We start from the raw sequence: 21,535 nt of genomic DNA, 5'->3' as shown, positions 1-21,535 counted from the left end.
ATCCACAGAATAAAAGATCAGAATTGCAGTAAATTATGTTTTAAGTATAGATATTTTTTGCAAGGTGCTGCTTTGGAAGCAAAATGCTTCTTAAGTTTTTAATATATATATATATACACACATTTTGAATGCCATTAATATTTATGTTAAAGTAACCAATTAAAGGAATTTACTTTGTGATAGTAAGGTAGGTAGATTTGTTAAGCATCATTGTGTAATACACAGTTTTGTCAGGGAAAAAACACATCTTATTGACCCATGATGACTATGCATTAACTATATTATGTGAGACCTTCAAACTTTAAAGAACTTTATGTATAATATGTTGAGAAAATAAAATAGAAATCTCATTTACTTGTAATCATGCTTAAAATGAAAGGCAGATAGGTGAGGATATAATTTTTAGTAAAAACTCCAATTTGTGTTTTAAGTTTTATTACTAAACTACTATATTTATAAACTTAAAATATATGGGCTGTCAATTTAAAAGACAAAAATACTTTTGGTAGGCATTCTTTTATTGTGAGCATCCAAGTTATATTGGTTTACATAGAACGGTATTAAGTAAAAATTACAGCTTTATGACAGTAGTTTTCTTTTCTTTTTTTTTTTGACACAGAGTCTCGCTCTGTCACCAGGTGCCAGGCTGGAGTGCAGTGGCGCCATCTCGGCTCACTGCAACCTCCGCCTCCCAGGTTCAAGCGTTTCTCCTGCCTCAGCCTCCTTAGTAGCTGGGTCTACAGGCACATGCCACCACGCCGAGCTAATTTTTGTATTTTTTAATAGAGATGGGGTTTCACCCTGCTGGCCAGGATGGTCTAGATCTCTTGACCTCATGATCCACCCGCCTTGGCCTCCCAAAGTGCTGGGATTACAGACGTGAGCCACTGAGCCCAGCCAACAGTAATTTTCTAAATTGGGAGAGTCCACATTGTAATTAGAGATCACTGTAACCAAAATACTTCTCCTTGATTTATAATGATGAACTGTATTTTGTACTGCCTATATGAATTTTCAGCAAGATTGATGATATTATAAAGATGTTTATAAAGTGTAACTGGAGATGCTAAATTGTGAGTACAAAGTTAAGTTTCTTTTCACAATACTGATAAGAAAATATCTTTTAAAAATGTAAGACAATCTAAACATGTAACATCATTTTATCATCATTAGTTTACTATTAAAATGTAACATCTAGAAAGTATTGACCTTCACCTTTGGAATTCTGTATAAGTTAATATATTTTTTCACTAATCTGTTCATTAGAATTCTTCCAGCCAAGTCTCTGAACTCTGAAAACATTTACCTGAAAACTAAAAACAAGTTTATTTTTTAAAAAGCTTCTTTATTTCTAGTGATTCAGTAGGTAAAAAAACAGCTTCTAGAATAAGGAAATTTTATAAATCCTCAAGGTCGGTTTACATATATTTTTCTAGATTCAAAGCACTAACTATGTTGTAAGATGCCGGAAGAAAAGGCCTATTTGGAAGTATGGGTAATAAATGTCTGGGATAATTCTGGTTTATGTCCTATTATCCCTGTTAGAATAAGTTATATGGTCAACCTGTCTAGAACACTTTTTCCAGCATTAGTATGTACTCTTGGATTTTTGGTTCTTGTAGGGTATAGAAATATGCTCCTTGATGTACTGTATTCTGTTGTTTTGAATGAATAAAACACAGTATTTCACTATCACTAGTTTCATTTGCCATCAAGAAATAGTGGGGAAACATTTCAACAGAATAAAATCAACGTGATGAATTACATGCAGAAAATACTCAAATCAATGATGCATTTTAACTTTTATCTCAATGCAGTGTTCTTTGTATATTATAAGTACATGTAGTTCAAAGGGTCAAAGAGCTGTATGGCTTTTTTCTTTTTTAAAAAAATAGTAGTCCCTTGCCCTTCCTCATTTTCATTCCCTCAAGACAACAAATTTTACAACTTCTAGCTCATTATTTTATTTATGTTCACTTTTCTGAATAGCATACTTGTGACACTAATACATTTTTTCTATTTAAACATTCGTTATTAATTTAGATGTCTTTCTCTCTCCAAACTCGCCACATACTTCTTTCATGTCTCTTTTCAAAAATATTTGCATTAAAATGTGATTATATCAATATTTGACATTTATTTCTATGACCTTGCCAGCACTCTTACCACATGGTATAAATGATTTGGCTTTCCCTCGTACATAACTTGCTTTTTTCCACCTAGAGCTAATGATTATCATTTTGGGGGCTTACTCTTTCTGTATTTACCATGAATTGATCTGAAACTCTTGTGATGCAACAGGAATTCTGGCAATTTCAACTTCCTAGGAAAGACTCCATTGCAGCTTGACTTGGGGATATAAGGAGAGGTTCTTTTAGCGTAGCCACCAGCCTGGTATCTCCATGCCTCCAGGAAAAGAAGGGAGAGGAATATATGAAACATAGAATCCACTCTAAAAAATTTTCCAGAACAAAAAGACATGTGTTTCCATATTGTAAATGTTTGTTAAACATGTGCCCATAACAAGGAATAATAAGAAGTCTAGTATGTTTGTTTTTGTGTCTGTAAAGGTTGGGGGTATTGGTTGTTAAGCATCAAAACAGACTCTTTTAAGAAAAGAAAAAAAAAAAAATACGAGGTCAGGTGTTCGAAACCAGCCTGGTCAATATGGTGAAACCCCATCTCTACTAAAAATACAAAAATTAGCTGGGCATGCTGGCATGTACCTGTAGTCCCAGCTACTCTAGAGACTGAGGGAGGAGAATTGCTTGAACCTGGGAGGTGGAGGTTGCAGTGAGCCAAGATCGTGTTATGCACTCCAGCCTGGGTGACAGAGTGAGACTTCATCTCAAAAAAAAAAAAAAAAAAGTATTTGAATGATAGGAATGGCTCATAAAATTCCCAGGACACTGATGGAGTAGGCTTGCAAAATACAACATGTGGCAACTCCAGTGGGACATTAGGCAGGAAGCACAACTAACAATTGGGGCTTCAATATCCTCCCTGGAACATGCTGCAGTGAACCTGAGCAGCATCACTACCCCACACTTGGATGAGTACTGAGCCTCCATTTTTATTCACTCACTTGTTCGAAAATCAGTGTCTCTTAAATGCATCTGGCAGGCAGCAGCTGGTATCTACCCCTTCACCTTCCACAGTGGCAGACAGGGTATAACTTATTTCCAAACAGAACACACTGTGACATTCCCTCCAAGCTCACTGAAGAACTTCAACTGGCCTGTAATCCCAGCACTTTGGGAGGCCAAGGTGGGCTGATCATGAGGTCAGGAGTTCAAGACCAGCCTGGCCAACATTGTGAAACCCCATCTCTATTAAAAATACAAAAATAGCTGGGCATGGTTGCATGTGCTTGTAATCCTAGCTACTCAGGAGGCTGAGGCAGGAGAATTGCTTGAGCCAGGACCCTGGAGGCGGAAGTTGCAGTGAGCCGAGGTTGCCCCACTGCATTCTAGGCTGGGCAACAGAGCAAGACTCCGTCTCAAAAAAAAAAAAAAAAAAAAAAAAAAGAACTTCAACTGACAAATGTCTCTCTCTACTCGACCAGATGGTAGTTTTATTAAAGGCAGGGTTTAATGTACCCTTTTATTAAAATTCAAAGCCCTATATAATGCCTGAATTTATTCCAGATGTATCTAAATATAACCAAGATCATTTAAAAATAAATTGGTGAAAGAACAAATAAAGTTAGCATTTATATCAATATTCTCAATTGGCAGTTTTGCAATAATGACCAATAGTTTATTTATTTATTTATTTACCCATTTATTTATTTTATTGCATTTTAGGTTTTGGGGTACATGTGAAGAACATGCAAAATTGTTGCATAGGTACACATGTGGCAGTGTGATTTGCTGCCTTCCTCCCCATCACCTACATCTGGCATTTCTCCCCTTGCTATCTCTCCCCAGCTCCCCACCCCCCACCTTCCCTCCACTATTTCCCTCCAACTGACCCCAGTGTGTAGTGCTCCCCTCCCTGTGTCCATGTGTTCTCATTGTTCAACACCCGCCTATGAGTGAGAACATGCGATGTTTGATCTTCTGCTCTTCTGTCAGTTTGCTGAGAATGATGGTTTCCAGGTTCATCCATGTCCCTACAAAGGACCCAAACTCATCGTTTTTGATGGCTGCATAATATTCCATGGTGTATATGTGCCACATTTTCCCTATCCAGTGTATCGTCGATGGGCATTTGGGTTGGTTCCAGGTCTTTGCTATTGTAAACAGTGCTGCAATGAACATTCGTGTGCACGTGTCCCTATAGTAGAACGATTTGTTATTTTTAATAACACTATTGACATTGCATTTGGCTATTAGAATTTACCAATCCTCTGCATATATATATTGCATATTTTCCTAGACTGTATTCAAATCTATGATTTTTAAACCTGGAACTTATGTCTAGACACAGGTATACCTTTACAAAAACTACCAATTGTTTTGGTAACATACTACCTCCAAAATTTCAAGTAGGAAGTTGCCTTTTGTCTATTTTTAAATGGAAAACTGCTAATCAAAATGCCACAAAATTATACTATCATTTTACCTATAGAAACCAGTATTATTACAGGAAGAAAGCAGAGCCAGTCTTCTACCTGTACTCAAATAAGTGGAAGCCCTTTCTAGACTAAGTTCTCCACAATGTAAAATATCAAGCATGAGTTCTCCAAATCCCTGAAAAGGAAGCCTTGTGTTGTATTGCCAAGCCATATTTGTAAGTCGTAAAAATAAAACTTGAGAAGAAGCTATGATAACTTACTTTCTCCATTCTTCAAAATTTACATAATCTCAACTGATTTTCTATTTTTATGAAAATGCATTCTTAAGCTAGTTCCTTATTCAGTCATGTATTTATTCATTATATCCTTTATGCCAGGTATCCAAAGGTACTTACAGTGACCTAGACCATTATTCTTTGATCAGCTGCCTGAGTAAGACTTTGAGCTCTCCAATATACTCTCAATGGTATTAAGTTTTCTGAGTAATAGCTTTGGATGTGGCTTCAGTTGATTGAGCTGATTTATCCCATACTTTATTTTTATCGTATAATGGTCTTCAGAAGCAAATTTTGATTTCTTTTTAGCTCACATAAAAATGTACAAAGAAATGTAATGGCTCAGTAGCTTCTAGAGATATAGATAACTCTTTTAACCTTTGTGTAATTTTGCATGTCTGATAATTCTTTCAATGGCAAATGAATAGCTATTCTAAAGCTGAGCTATTGACAAAAATATGTTTTACTATGTGCTATAATTTTTAAAGCAATTTTTATATGGTTTCATTTTTTTACAACAATTCTAAGATGGTGGCAAGATTAATGTTATTATCCTGATTGACAATTGAAGAAAACTAGATCAGGAGAAATTGTGTGCCAGATTTTCCTACGGCAGTTTAAGATAGGGGTTGTAATTCTCAGGATCTTTTTTTCTTTATAGTTCTGAGTTAGAATTGGCTAAAATGGAATTAGCATGAGACATGGAAGATGGAAGTGAAAGATTAGAAATTACTCTTTGTAGGCCATTTTAGTCGACATGGTGATGGGCAGATGGAGAGGGCTTGGCATATCCCAGCTTGCCCTTTGTCTACTGCATGTCTGGATCTTGTTGACTGACAGGGTAGCTGCAGTCCTAGCCACTGCTGTATGTTTGTTGCAGAACCACAGAGGTAATAGCTGTCCAGTGGCAACAGCTTCACAGAGACCTGTTACAAACTTCTCCTTCCCATCAAAGTAACAAGATGCAAGGTCAGTGCATTTACAAAAACAAAAAGTCAGTTGGTTTCCTATATGCCAGAAATGAGCAATTCAAATTTGAAATTTAAAAAGCAACGATGCCATTTACGATAGCACCAAAACCAGTGAGGAATGTAGGTAAACATTCAACCAAAGGCACACAGGATCTACATGCTTTATTTATATCCTGTTACCGTGCTGTACTCACTTGCTAGTTTTAGGAATTTTTTTGGTAGATCCTTTGGAGTTTTCACATAGACAATCATGTCTTCTGTGAATAAAGATAGTTTTACTTTTTTTTTTTTTTTCAATCTTTATACCTCCTATTTCTTTGCCTTGTCTGACTGTAGTGACTTGGACTTCCAGGAATAGGAGTGGTAAGATAATGCATTCCTGCCTTGTTTCTGATCTTAGGGAGAAGCACCCAGTCTTTCTCTGTTAAGAATGATGTTGGATGTGGGTGTTTTGTAGACGTTCTTGCGCATCAAGTTTGAAGAAGCTCTCTAGTTTGCTGAGAGGTTTTTTTTTTTTTTTTTTTTTTTTTTTTTTTTAAGTTATGAATGGATGTTGGATTTTGTCAAATGCCATTTCTGTCTCAATTGATACAAACATATGATTTTTCTTCTTTAGATTGTTGATGTGGTGGATTATATTACTGATTTAACATTGAACGAGGCTTGTATAACTATAATAAATTCTGCTCCCTCATGGTCTATATTATTTTTACACAGCGCTGAATTTATGTTATTAATATTTTGTTGAGGGTTTTTGCATCTAAGTTTATGAAAGATATTTGTAGTTTTTTCTGAAATGTTTTTAGTTGGTTTTGATATTAAATGATGCTGACCTCATAGAATTAGATAGCGAAGTGTTCCTTCTGCTTCTGTTTTCTGGAAGACATCATGAAGATTTGGTATTATTTCTTCCTAAAATGTTTGGTAGAATTATACTTTTCTTAGAATGTTATCAATTATAGATTCAATTTCTTTAATAGATACAGGACTATTCCATGTATCTATTTCTCCTTGTATAAATTTAGGTAGCTTTGTCTTTCAAGGAGTTGGTTCATTTCATCTAAGTTATCAAATTTGCTGGCATGGAGTTGTTCCTAATATTCTCTTATTGCCCTTTTTACACATATGGTATCAGTAATGAGGACCCCTCTTTCATTTCTGATAATGGCATTTGTATGTTTTCTCATTTTTCTTGGTTAGCCTTGCTTGACCTTACGATTTTTTTTAATTTTTTCAAATAATTGGCTTTTGGTTTCATTGGTTTTTCTTCATTTTTCATTTGTTTTCAGCTTCCTTGATTTCTCCTCTAATTCATATTTTCTTTCTTTTGCTTGCTTTAGATTTATTTTCATCTTCTTTAGTTTCTTAAGGTGGAAGCCTAGACTATTGACTTTATATATTGTTTTCTTCCAATAGTGGCACTTAATGCTATAAATTGCACTTCGTTCCACAAGTCTTGGTAAGCTCTATTTTTATTTCCATTTAGTCTAAAATATTTTAACATTTCTTTTGATACTTCTTCTTTGAGCTACAAATTATTTACAATGTGTTGTTTAATCTCTACATATTTGGGGATTTTTCTACTTTATATCTCTTACAGATTTCTAACTTAATTTCATCATGTTTTTAAAACATTCTTTGTATAATTTCTATTCTTTTAAATTTATTCAGGTTTATTTTATGGCCCAGAAAACGGTCTATCTTATAGAATGTTTCATGTGGTCTTAAGAAGAATTTATTCTGCTGTTGGGTGTAATATTCTGTAAATGTTCATTAGATCAAATGGATTGATAGCACTGTTCAGATCATCTATATCCTTTCTGATTTTCCTTCTTCTTGATCTAACACATACTGATAGAGCTGTTAAAGAGGATTTTTCTATTTCTCCTTGCAGTTTTTTTAGCTTTTGTCTTATGTTTCTTGATACTTTTGTTAGATACATATACTTTAAGAATTGTTAGGTTTTCTTGGAGAAATGATCCCTTTACCACATGTAATGCCCCTTTTATTTCTGATCATCTTTCTTGTTCTACTTTTTCTGAAATTAACATAACTCTTTCAGATTTAAAAAAAATTAGCAATATCACATCTTTATCCTTTTAATTTTAACTTATGTAAATCTTTGTATTTAATGTGAATTTCTTATAGACAACATAGAGTTCCATCTATTTTTAAGTTCACCACTTCTTTTTTTACTTAATGTTATTGATATAGTTGTATATATTTGGGGGGATCATGTGATGTTTTGATACCTGTATACAATGTGTAATGATCATACTGGGTAATTGTGATATCTATCACATAGTTTTTGTTTGTTTAAATCTACCACTTCTAATTGGTACATTTAGATTATTCAAATTTAAGTGATTATTGACATAGTTGGATTGATATCTACCATGTTTGTAACTTTTCTATTCTTACACTTGTTCTTTCTTTTTCATCCCCCCTTCTTTTTGTGTTCTCTTATTTTAATGGTGTTTTTATATGATTTAATTTTCTCTCCTAGCATATTTTTCATTGGTCAACCTAGGTTTGCCTTCTTTTCCCCTCTTTTATTGGTATTTATTTAGTGTTATCTGAGCTACCTGAGTTGCTGTCTATCACTAATTTTGGCAAGTTCTCAGACATTATCACCTTTAACATTCTTTTTCTCCATTCTCTCTTCTCCAGTTGTTCCACAGCCTTGAATGTTCTGGGACTTTTTTCCCACTGTCTGGATTTTAGTATGAAAAGTTTCTATTGATCTACCTTCAAAATCATTGATTCTTCCTTCAGAGGTTGTAAGTCAGCTAATAATTGCACCAAAGATATTCTTCCTTTCTATTATATTATTGCTAGTATTTCTTTTTCATTCCTTCTTGGTGTTTCCATCTTTCTTCTTACATTATTCATCTGTTGTCTATTTTTTCAATGGTGCTTTTGAGATATTAATGATAACTTCCCTAATAACTCTGACATACATGTCATATCTCTATCTGGTTCCAATAATTGCTTTATCTCTTCAGATCATGATTTTTCTTGCCTTTTGACATTCTTTGATTGTTGTTGCTGTTGCAAGCCAGATCTGGTGTGTTATGCATTAGGAACTGAGGTCAATAGGTCTTTAGCTTGCAGTCTTATCTTAATCTGACTAGCCATTAGACTGTGTTTAAAGTCCGTTATAACCATAGGTGCTAAATTTCTTCAAGTGCCTCTAGTGTCTCTGTTTTGTTTGTCCCTTTCTTGACTTCAGGCTTCCCTAAGTGCTCTTGTTCAGAGGGACTTTCTGTCTTGCAGCTCTTTCTTCTGCAATTCACTGTCATTATATGGGAGCCCAGCTGGCGTAGCGATAAGCTGTGGGAGAGGAGAGTGCTCTATAATCTTACAGTGAAATCTCAGTCTTTTACTGGGTCTGTGTCTGGGACATTCACAGAGCTTCTCCAGTAGTATAGCTTCCCCATCCTCAATTCCCTTATCTGGCTGCAGCATTCCCAGTGCATTTCTTTGAAGGCCTGCTCCCTGTTGACTGTGTTATTTTCTCTTTCTTAAGTGGCACAGGGAGATTTCAGGGGCTGGGTTAAGGTTTGGGAATTGTGCTTGGCAGAGTCCTTTCTGTCTTTGTTACCAAGAAGGTTCTTGGCTTATTTCACAATGGATGTTGCTCTCCATCTGTTGCCAGAGCCACGAGGGGATTTTCTTGGATCTCATAAGGAGAACCTTTGAGTTTCCTACAGGAAAAGCCAATGAATGTGTGGAGTACCTTAAGACCATAGCCCCCATGGGTTTCTCACTCACACAGTCCACAAACAGATGCCAGCAATTCACCCAACTTACTGTATAAAGGCTCATAGTAGTTTATGGCTCCAGTGCTTTGACTCCAGTTAAATGGCTATTTGTTGCTGTATTTCTCTGGATGTATCTCCAGATTTTGGGGTGACAGTTTGCCCAGGACCTTGGTTCTCCAATAGGTCTAAGAAAAGTCACTGATTTTCAGCTTTCCAGCTTTGTCTTGTTATAAGCATGGCAACAACATCTTCCATTCTCTTAACGTGGTGGCACTGAAGGCAGAAGTCAATCTCCATGTACAAATAAACATTTTAACACATATGTTTTGTGTTATCTTGGTCTCTGACCTGTCTCGTTGTCCTGACTTTCTGATATTGCACTAGGGTTCCTGTTGCTGGACTTTGTTCTGTCTGACTTACTCTTGTCTAGGCTGCTCTTTGGCTTCTCTTCATGAATCATAGATCCAGCTGACAAAATACTTGTATGAAAATTAAGCACATATTTCTTTATTAAATAAATATGTAATAAAGCATAGACATCAATCTGAAGATGAGTAAGAGATCATACTGAGTTTCCCTGTTTATGCTTGGATCAACATCAGGCCTCATACAAATTTTCAAGTCCAGAGGCAAAAAGTAATAAGGAAAATTTGTATCACAAACCACAAGGAGATAATATGTCAAGTTTATGTGATTGAAAAAAAACTAAGGATGAACTGCTGGGGTTGCTCACTCATCACAGAGCTCAGTCTGCAGCACCAGATTTCATAAGCTTTATTTGGGGAAATTCTATCAAAATAAAATGAAATATGAGTCACAGGGTGGTATTTCACTCATCATATGTATTCAGTATTAATTTATTTTAAGGTTTAGTTGCATAAAAGTTAAATAAGAATTAGAAGACTCCATGGGTGAGATGAGCCAAAGAAGCAACGGCATTGTCAAGGGCTCTACCTTTGTCTGTATATTTAAATATTAGGCTTCTGAGAAAAAAACAGGAAGAAAGATGAACACAACAGAGGGCAGAAAGTCTATATGTCCTGAGGCCTTTTACATAACGCTTGTTAGTGGAATGTTTTTAAGAATGTGTGGGAGAGTCATTTTAATGTGAAATAAAGACCCAAGTCTACAACTTACCTCATAGTTTGTTCACTCCATATGGTTGTATGTAAAATTGTGCAAAACTTTTATAAATAGATCATTTAATAATTTCTTAAAGCCGCACCCCCTTTCTCTCTCTGTGTTAGTAGAAGTGGTGTTGAATATTTTTATTAGTGTAAACAAATGAACAAACAAAAAAACCCACTACTGCCCAAAACATGTTACTATCCTTTCCAGGTTAAGAAAAAGCTTAAATAATAACTGACCAGTAAGAAGCACATGACACTTAAGCTTCAGGAAGAATATTGTGTTTAGATAGAAACAAAATAGTCGAATGCGATCTCTTTTACTCAATAGTCAACAGTAATGATCTGAACTACTTGGGGAATCATAGTGTTCATATATATTAAAAATAATGTGGCCAGGTGCAGTGGCTCACGCCTTCTCACTTTGGGAGGCTGAGGTGGGCAGATAACGAGGTCAGGAGTTCGAGACCAGGCTGACCAACATGGTGAAACTGTCTCCACTAAAACTACAAAAATTAGCTAGGTGTGGTGGTGCATGCCTATAATCCCAGCTACTCAGGAGCCTGAGGCAGGAGAATTGCTTGAGCCTGGGAGGCAGAGGTTGCAGTGAGCTGAGATTACACCACTGCACTCCAGCCTGGGCAACGGAGCGAGAGTCTACCTCAAAAAAAAAAAAAAATTGATGTTCCAAACCCCACCCATAGCTTAAGTTAAACACATGGTTAAATATACCATCAAAATGTTATCATTTACAAGATACCTATGCATTTAACATCTCCATCAAAAAGTTAGACACTACAAATATCACATGAAGGATGGAGTTAACATTTTGTTCATGAATTTAGAGAACATTTTGTACGATACATAATGTTGATTTCACCTGAGGTATCAATTGTCACCCCAAATCAGTCTAATTGTGCAGTCTTAAAAGTGCATTATCTCCTCTTAAATACCAACTCATCCCACTTACAAATTCTAAACTTATAACAATTCCATTTTAGTTACATTTCCTAGTCAGATTTCTTGATGATCCATGCATTTCAGAATTTAGAATGCCATCCCTTTTCACTATTGAGAAAAAGGCTCAGATATGAAGAACCAGAGGGAGGAGAGGAGGGAAGAGCTGAGTAGAACATTCTAAATCTATTCCTTGTAACATTTTTCTTTAGATTATTCTGATGAGAGTGAAGTAGCTAGTTACAGTGAGTAAAATGGGTTATTTCTGGGTAATGGTCTTAATAATTTATTTTTTGTGGGGAGCATGAATTTCCATCTCTGTGTTTGGGTCTTTGAAATTTACTTAGATTTGTTAAAAGCTGTAAGCCTCCGAAACAGCAGGTTACCTAAAAACAGCAGGTTATCTATAACTTTTAATAGATATTGGAACAAGAAAGTAATTTCTTAAGTCAAATGGTACTCAAGGGACAGTCATTAAGCAAGATTAGACTGAGTATACCTGACTCATGGCTTGAGGTGCACACTTCTTCTCCAGATGGTGAGTCAAATCTTACAGAAGGGACCACATCTTACCCACTTTTGAATTCCCAGTAATTAGAAGATTCTACTCATGCTTTTAAAATTGGATTTCTAAATAGCATTTTTCCCCTTTGGCTTCCTTATAACCAAAGTTTGCAAATATTTGGAGAGTATTGAATATTTAGAACGGATCTCTGTAATTCAAACATGAATAGAAAGTGACAATCAGGCCGGGCACAGTGGCTTATGCCTGTAATCCTGGCACTTTGGGAGGCTGAAGTGAGCAGATCACTTGAGGTCAGGAGTTTGAGACCAGCCTGGACAACATGGTGAAACCCTGTCTCTACTAAAAATACAAAAAAATTAGCTGGGCATGATGGCACGCACCTGTAGTCCTAGCTACCCAGGAGGCTGAGGCAGGAGGATAGCTTGAACATGGGAGGTGGAGGTTGCAGTGAGCTGAGATGGTGCCACTGCACTCCAGCCTGGGAGACAAAGGGAGACTCCATCTCAAAAAAAAAAAAAAAGTGACAATGTGTGTATATTTGTCTTATACGCAAGTTTGTGTCAAGAGAGGAAGAAATAGATGATTTTTTTAAATGAGGTTTTAAAAATGTATAGAACTCAAATATCAACAGATAAGCTTGAAGTTATGTTAGATTATGGTATCTAATAAATTTTTTTAAAGAGCCTTTAAAACATTTATACAATTCAAATAATAAGAGATAATTTTGGAGTTACGTTAGACTGTGTGCCTAATAATTTTATGTGATTGAAAATGCAGCCTAACAATCTGTGGGGTGGGATGGGTGGTGGAAGTGGGGAGAGAATGAGGAGAAGGAAGAGGAGGAATAAGGAGAGAGAAGCTCAGACATAGCTTTGAGAAAGGAATTTAGGGAGCTAGTGAGGATGGTCTCTCTTGCCTTCCTCACTTCCTTATTTCTATCCATTTTCATGTCTCCTGCGTAAAGCCATGTACGAATTTGCTGTCACAGCTCCATACTGACATTGATGCACAGCAAAAGGAATTAAAAGGAAGCAAGAACAAAGATCAGGAGATACTGCTTGTCCTCTACTCATGTTTTGGAGATAGCAAGCACTCAATAAGTAGTGATTGACTGGCCTTTGAGATCACATGAAATCAGCAGGCTAATAACCTACCTACATATTTGTATAATTCATACTTCCATGAATGTTTAGATATTCTATCCAGCTTTTACTGATTTATTTTAATTATTCACCATATGGATGCTAAAATTAGATAAATCTTTTTATAATACATTTCTTGACTGAACTGGAAGTAAAAGTAGTTGGTATTCTTTGTACTTCTTTGATGTTAGCTCTAAGCTTACATAAACCTTTACATTCTTTCTAGACACTTTCCCAAGTAAATATTGTCTCCATGATTTTAATAGTGACAAAAAGGAAAAGAAAATTCATCAAGTTCATACCACCAATTCGTTATGGAAAAGTGTCACTGAAAATTCATATTCCGAATAAGCTGTATTTCATTCAGTATTGACAAAGAATGGGTGTTTTCATCATCATTGCCACTCCTGAACAAATGGAAAGGCCTCGTACATTTTTCATTGCTTTCTTCAATTCATGACTTTGGCCAGACTTACCATTGAAGGGCATTTTTAACACTACTGACTGCTTGATCACTTTTCTCTCACCCAGTTTAATTTCTCTATTTTATGGAAGTTTCACACTCTCTTTAAAAGCATTATTCTCTAAAAGGAAAAATGCTCCTAACGAATTAATCTAGTAAGCCCATAAGAAATGCCCAGCTAATATTTAAAGGTTAAGTTTGAAAAACAGATTCTGTAAACGTATTTCTAGACAGGTCTAAATCTGAGTGACAAAGGCTACTTAATCATGGGATGAAAAATAAAAGAAGCCATTGATAACAGCATGATAGTCATAGCTACATGCATTTCACTTCTGAAGTTAAATCCCTGTCTACCAAATAATGTTCATTTTCAATTTTATTTTTGGCTATTAGAGAGTGAGCAGAGTACTGGAGGAAAAGCCATCATCCAGCTGTGCAACATTGTGCAAGCCACTTAAGCTCTCTGGATATCTTTTTTTTTTTTTGAGACTGAGTCTCACTCTGTTGCCTAGGCTGGAGTGCAGTGGCGTGATGTCGGCTCACTGCAACCTCCACTTCCCAGGTTCAAGCCATTCTTGTGCCTCAGCCCCCTGAGTAGCTGGGATTTCAGGCACCTGCCACCGTGCCCAGGTAATTTTTGTAGTTTTTGTATTTTTAGTAGGGATGGTTTTTCACCATGTTGAACAGGCTGGTCTTGAACTACTGACCTCAAGTTATCCACCTGCCTTGTCCTCCCAAAGTGTTGGGATTACAGGCATGAGCCACCGGTACCCGGCCTGGATTTCTTTTTACTAGAAAACAAAAGTGTTAATCTCTAGTGTTGTTTTCAGTATTAATATTCTATAATTCCTTCAAACCAGAGTCTACCTAATAAAAATTCAATTATATTAAAAGATAGGGTTAGGAAAACATTGGAAATACATAATAAATTATAGGTAACCTTACATTTAATAAAGGACCTTCTTTCACTTTATTTTCAAAATAGCAAGCTAGTAAGTGAAGGAATAAGTAACATTTTAAACATTAGCAGAATATGATTGTCAGAATTTTGTTTAATTACATAGTTACATTTCATCACATGATAACAAAAATATAAGAAAACCAAGTAATATTACAGTGTTAGCATTATTAAATAACTTGTGGATAAAACCATCAGTTTAGTTGTTCAAAATCTTGATCATGCAAAGTTGTGATGTGAAGTAGTATTTTTGAACTGCTTTGCCTTTAAGTGATGGAGCAAGTTTTAATATTGCACAACCTTATAGCAATATCATTTGCAAATTTTTTAGAATTATGAATAAGACATTGGTAACAATAGATTAGGTTTATTAATTGATGGTTAAGATAAAAACTATGACTTCAGAAGAAGGTAATTCTTCAATTATGTATTTCATGTATTTTTACCAAGGGGAAAAATCACACGGACAGATTTAAAAATAATTTAATTTCCTAATTTTATTATTGCCTCATTATTATATTTTCTGTTCTGCCAGAAATTCACATTTCAGTTTCAGGGACAGCTGTTGCTTTGCATCTCATCCCAAAACATAGTTCAACTAGTTTTTAAGTACAGATGTCCCCAAATTATCATTTATCTAGGATAGATTGTTACTAAAAATGAAGTATGCCAAATCATGTATTTTCCAACAGAAGCAACTTTATAATGGGTGTTTTATTTCTTAACAAGGGCCTAATGTCCAAAGTTATTTCTTATCAAAATGATCATAAACATTAGATTGAACCAACTACAAATGACATTCCTTTATAATATACAGTATAAGACTTCACAAAGTATATATAAATTAATTAAATAAAGATTTACAAAAAGCAAATATATGACACATAATTTAATACATTTTAGAGATTCATAGGGATAAGGATTTTGCAGGATGGGGTAATTCTGTGTGGACCTATTAAAGAAAAGGTAACATCAGTGGAACACACAGAGTGGGTCAAAAGCCAAAAATATGTGTGTGTATATGTGTGTGTGTGTGCGTGTGTGCGTGTGTGTGCGCATGCACTAAGGTTGGGGTGGAGGGGCCTCTGCAGGTCTTGGAAAGTCTCCTGTCATCTGCAGTAAAAATGGAATTGGCTTTTATGTCAGGGAGCAGCCGGAGTTGTTGATGTCATTTATGCACTGCCTGCTAGAACTAAAGCAATACAGTATCTTATAACTGGAAAGAATCATACTCTGTTAGAGGTTTTCACAACAAAGTTGGAGCTCCCCCACTCTATCCACTGATACATATATATGTATATATGGTTTTTTTTTTTACAAGAGTAAGCATTATTTCTTGAACTATGCACTATACATGTGAATCTGAATTTGATTTTAAATTATTATTTCATATCGACATATTTTGTTAATTTCTGATGGATATTTAATATCAAGATACTACTATCATTTTGTTCTTTATTTTCCCTGGCTTTCAGTCCTTCTGTAAAATAGTTAATGACCTGGAACTACTTTCTCGACCATTTTAAGATGTTTTCTTTGAGAGAAATCCTGCATTGACTTAAAAAAAATTAAATCATTATCTCAATTTCCTTCTTGGCCTGACTTTGGGTTTCTGAATATTGGATACTTGATAATAAGTAACTCTTTTGAGGCTGTGGGTCTCCTGAGGGAATTAACTATTCAATCCCAAAATTAGCACAACTACAGGTTGAGGGTGTAGACCTTGCTCCTTTTGATGTTCAATTCTGTGCTGACAGAAAGGGTTGATTTTTATGCTCACAGTCTAAAATCATCCTAAAAGCAGGAAAGAGTGAGGAGCTTAATTGTTTCAACTGCTAACATGGGCCCCCAAAAATGATTCGAAAACTTAAATCCGTTCATTCTTCTGACAACTGGAATGTGGAGTTGAGACTAGGGAAACAGGCATAGAAGATCACTTAAAAAAAACTTACTAGTTAAACAGAATTGTTAGAGGAAATATTTCTACTACAAATGTAGTTTTTCTCCTTCAAACATTAATTATTCACAAGATGTTAAAAATATTAAGGTAGGAGGAAAGTGAAAATTACAAGTAAAATGTGGTTTTCATATTATTTAGTAATTTTAACATATTTCTTATTTATCTAAACTTCAGTTATTTTAAATCATTGTCCACTGAAGTTTATAAGGAAAAACTTGATGTATAAGGTATTGTCATGTAAAAAAGTCATTTCTCCAATTTTTGTTGATACTGGAAGCTTCTTGAGGCTTACATGAAAAAATGTAGCCCTGATGTTATCAGTCATCCAACAAAGTTGTGACAAATGCCATTAATAATGACACCATAAAGTGCTAGGAAGTGGTGATTCTAAAATTTATAATCACAATTACAATGTGATTATGATCAACTAGTAGGACTACAAAACACAAACACCTACTTAATTTTTTTTTAGTTTGACCACCACTTTAGGATAACTAAGATTGAATTTCAAAGAACTGGATGACAATATATGAGTAAATAAAGCTTATACCAATCATTCATGACCTACCAGAAATCTATGAATTGCCCCATAATACATCTCTACTGATATAGCTGGTGATGAGTTCAGCAAGAGTACAGGCATCTGAAAATCTGGAAAAACACTTAAATGTACAAGGGTTTATTTATTTCAAGGCCATGTGGCATTTCTCAGCTCCCACTATGTCAAACTGGGAGACGTCATGGAGCCAAGAAAACATTCCTAGATTAGGAGCCTGGAACTATGAGAAATGATTCTTGGCTCTTTCTTTGCCTTTAAACAAATTATAGCATCCATGGGTTTCAGTTTTCTCCTGAGGAAAACATAAAGTGGGACTTTTATTCTACATGACCTTTAAGAGTGTTTCGAGATCTAGCCAGCATTCCACCTGCGTGGACAATGTGTCCCCATCCCATAAGAGTCTATAAACTGTTTAGTGCCACCTCTGCTGGCATAACTGCACGAATGCTACAAGATTCACATTTTTGAGTAAGAAAGAAAGGATTTGGATTTGTGGCAGGTCTACAGAGAAAATGTGGGCAATCTTTCAAATATGTTTATAAAGGATGCACACATGAGAGTGTTGATTTCATCTCACAGATCCAGCCCCGCCCACCAGTCTCATCAATAATATATGTTCATCATGAAATTCAAATGAGGCTGGCGATATAAGAATGATTCTCATATTCCTGAAGACACATTTTACTGTGGGCACTTGCTTACACATTCTATTGTGTTAAACATTTTTCTGAAAGACGAATCTTTATTGGGAATGTAGTGTCTTCCTGTAGTGACCTTAAGACATGCCACAGATGTCCTCTGTAAATTGCATACTTGGTATGAAGCAACAGGAAGAAGGCCAAGTCCATGACACAGGCCTCAGGTTAGAGTGTTAGAAAGGTAGAGACCAAGTGTTACTCTGGACATTTCATTGTGTTCTTTATCATTTAACCTAAATTGTTGCCTTCAAGACTAGTTGCCATCCTCCCTCTCTCCCTTTCCAAGGGAAACTGCACTTCATAAATTTCATAGTCTACAAACACACACTCCATAAATTTCATAAGGTAAATTTGTGTGGCATATCATCCATTGTTAGCTATTAATGCATATCCAGTGGCATATCTATTTTGAGAAGGCTGTGTTTGGGAGATCATATAGTTAATGACTGAAGTAATTTGAAATTGCAAGGTATTTATAGACATGTTCATATCACAGGATTAGAGAAACATGTATAATTTTCATTCTGTGCAGTCTACAGTATAATATTTTTAAATAAAACACAAATTGTTAAAGCCCTAAATCTCAGTCTCACTAGATGTACACTGCCCATTTATTGTGCTGCCCTATCATAGTCAAAACTGGAATACAGTTTTTTATGAGGACATCATTTCCTTAGTTTTTTTTCACTGTAGCACTAATGGCTGATTTGAGTAAATGGCTCAAATAATCTAGGGAGTAGGGTCCCTATGCTTTTTTTTCTTTTTTTTTTTTTTACAAAGTTTTCTGAGATACTAGCCAAACAATGAGGGGCACACATCAATTTTTATGATGTGTTTTTAATATTTACAATAAAGATACTACATGTGATAAACTGGATCTGTAGGAAGTACCACTAACAATGTAAAGTTATTTCTCAGTCCACTGTTTCCATACTGAATAGAAGCTATAAGAGGTTCACCATTTTATAGATGATGAAAGATTTTCAAACATAATTTCCCAATGAAGACAGAGAAGAATTATACAAGATACTAGGACTAGTTCTCGAGTTACTAGTTGGTGAAAAAGGTGAGGCTTATTTTTAATAAGTATGTTTCACTCAATTTCACATGCTCTATCAAAAGCATCTTCCCTAATATATATTTTTCTTATTTTATTAATTTCAAATTGTGGCAGTGGCCAGAACCTATTGATTCACACATATTTGCAACCTGCATAAATAAATTAGTTCTGAGTGCTCACTGTTTGTCCAATAAGTAAGTGAAAGATGTGTTTTCTTTTCCACCTCCACCCCCACTCCCCAGAATAGGAAACTATTGGATCGAGGTTGTTTTGTACTTTTCTGCATTTTAAGTGTAATGATGTCATGTGTCAGTCATGTGTACATTAATTAATATTATCAGAAGAAAAATTTGGGGACATAATAAAAAGTTCCCTCATGTAATCTTTCAGTGAAATGGGTACCTCCTCTAGGCTTTGTGTGTTTTCAGAACTATTATTCCTCACGTTGGGTTCCTTTGTCATTGGTCTCTTCCAACCTGATGCAGAAACGTGACCTTCTGTTTATCTGTACAAATCTGAATGGAATTCAAACTGAGTCACTTTCAGAAGGAGCCATAAGATATCTTTGGTTCGTAGTAATTCCTCCCTCACATTGAAAAAGACACATATATTAAAGATATAATACAATTTTTGAAGGGAGAAATGACTTACAAAGTGCAGAGGCATTCCCAAAAACCTACGCGCTCAAGCAAGTGGTATGCATATCCATGACCCTTCTGGTTGCTCCAGTGAAATTGATTTTATGAACTTCCAGGAGACTGGCACAGTGACTTTCCATCTTTGGTTTTGGTAGGAGATTTATCTGTTTGCCATTTTTATTACAATGAACACTGCCTCATGTCAAGTTTATTAGGCTAATATAAATTCTCCTATCTGTTCATTTAGCAGTCTTGACTCAGCTACAACTGTGTGTGTACTTGGAGGAGTATGCTAGAATAAAGCCCCAAAAATATACCATGAGAGAGATTATAGCATTATTCTCATGGTGATGAGATCTGGTTAAAAACTTGGGAAATAGATTTCTCTCTACACACTCTTTGTACGACATTATTTTCAGAATGAACTGGCCCAAGGTTACTCCTGATCTTTGGTGCTCCTTCAGTTATATTCATTGGTAATGATCAGAACCAAATGGAATTCTTGAAGCAATTACATGCAGATATTTTGTCTCCTAAGAAATAGACACAAGAGCAGACTCATCTAATTAGCAGAATCCCTCCCTGGACTCGCTGTTTGTGCTTCCAGCACATGAATAAAGCTGAGATGTGAACCAGGACCCCTGAGGGCCGTTCCCCATAAGTCCCCTGTAGAAACTTGTGGTGTCTAAGCAACAGCTCAACTGAGTGAGCCGGCGAGAGGCTCGCTCTGAATGTGGCCCCACTAGGAACTGTGCTCAAGTGGTCTCAGCTGGGAGTTGCTCTGGAGTATCTGGCTAAAGGCATTTCAAAAGTAAATGCCATGCGCTAAAGAAATTCAGAAGTGTTTAACCCCAAAAGCTGTGATTTCAAGGAAGGCTGTACAGTGGTAGGAACCAGTCATCTGCTCCTCTGCTGTGTCAGCAAAATTCACAGTGCAGAGAACTTGGGTAATTTTCTTTTTATCCCTGAAAGCTTAGGATAATTATTTTTTGCAGCCACATTAACTCTTATGATTAGTATCTTGATGGGGTTTTCATACCTAGTGGAGTGATTTGGAGAGCCTAGATAGTTGCTATAAGTGCACATTTATCTAGGAGAGATCGGAACCACTTTTATTTGGTGGTAATTCACTGAAATGAATTGTCAATCTGCACTCACACTACGGATAGGGATGAAAAGACAAGTCGTCAGACATCAGCAAAAATGGTATCCTTTCAAAGACTAATTTTGATAGTTTAAAACATTTTTCTATTAACAAAAAAAACTGAGTTTTCATCTTGTATGACCTGGGCTCACTGTTCTTTAAACCCACCCTAGAGTATTTGAGAGATAACCATCTTAGGCACAAGGCATCAGATGATTCAGGCAGGATAATTTTTAATTTTACTTAAGTCCAAAATTAAGGGCAAATAAATCTCTGTTGACCTGAAACTCTTTCAGTTCACGTGGAAATCATTACTTCCCTTTAAACACTGTAGGTTTGTAATCAGCGTCAGGGATGATGAAAATTAATTTGATGCATTTTTTTTTCTTATAATCGCAGACAACCTGTGTCCAGTAAAAGAAAACAGAAAGCCCTGCAAGTTCTGGTTACATAGTAAATCACAAGCCCCCAGTGGTTTTCTGAGAACAGCATCTATGACATTTTAAACATTGATATCCACACACCGGTGCCCATTTTGTTCTTCTCTTTACGGTAAAATAGCTGAGTTCTTTTTAGGTGTATTCTTTCTTTCTTAAAGAATTTTTCATTTAGAACCTCTCTTTTTTCTCAAGGTTAAATGGAAGCTGATCAGTGTTCAGACGGAATCCACCTCACGTAGCTCAGATGGATGGCCAAAGGGAGCAACATTGTCAATGACAAGGAAACACTCACCAGAAAGACAGTGCATGACATGATGTGTAGGACAGCTAGGCT

The 21,535-nt window shown here is 35.7% G+C and overlaps 1 protein-coding gene across 1 annotated transcript in view; it reads left to right on the top strand.

Annotated features, from left to right (window-relative positions):
* CD226 (CD226 molecule) overlaps nucleotides 1-21,535 on the top strand; it is a 141,847-nt gene that overhangs the window by 112,078 nt on the left and 8,234 nt on the right. The window lies entirely within an intron of this gene.

This window comes from Sapajus apella, unplaced genomic scaffold (genome assembly GCF_009761245.1).
Source record: "Sapajus apella isolate SASKATOON/1434 unplaced genomic scaffold, GSC_monkey_1.0 scaffold30, whole genome shotgun sequence".
Lineage (NCBI taxonomy): Eukaryota > Metazoa > Chordata > Mammalia > Primates > Cebidae > Sapajus > Sapajus apella.
This window is presented reverse-complemented; position numbering and strand designations above follow the sequence as displayed.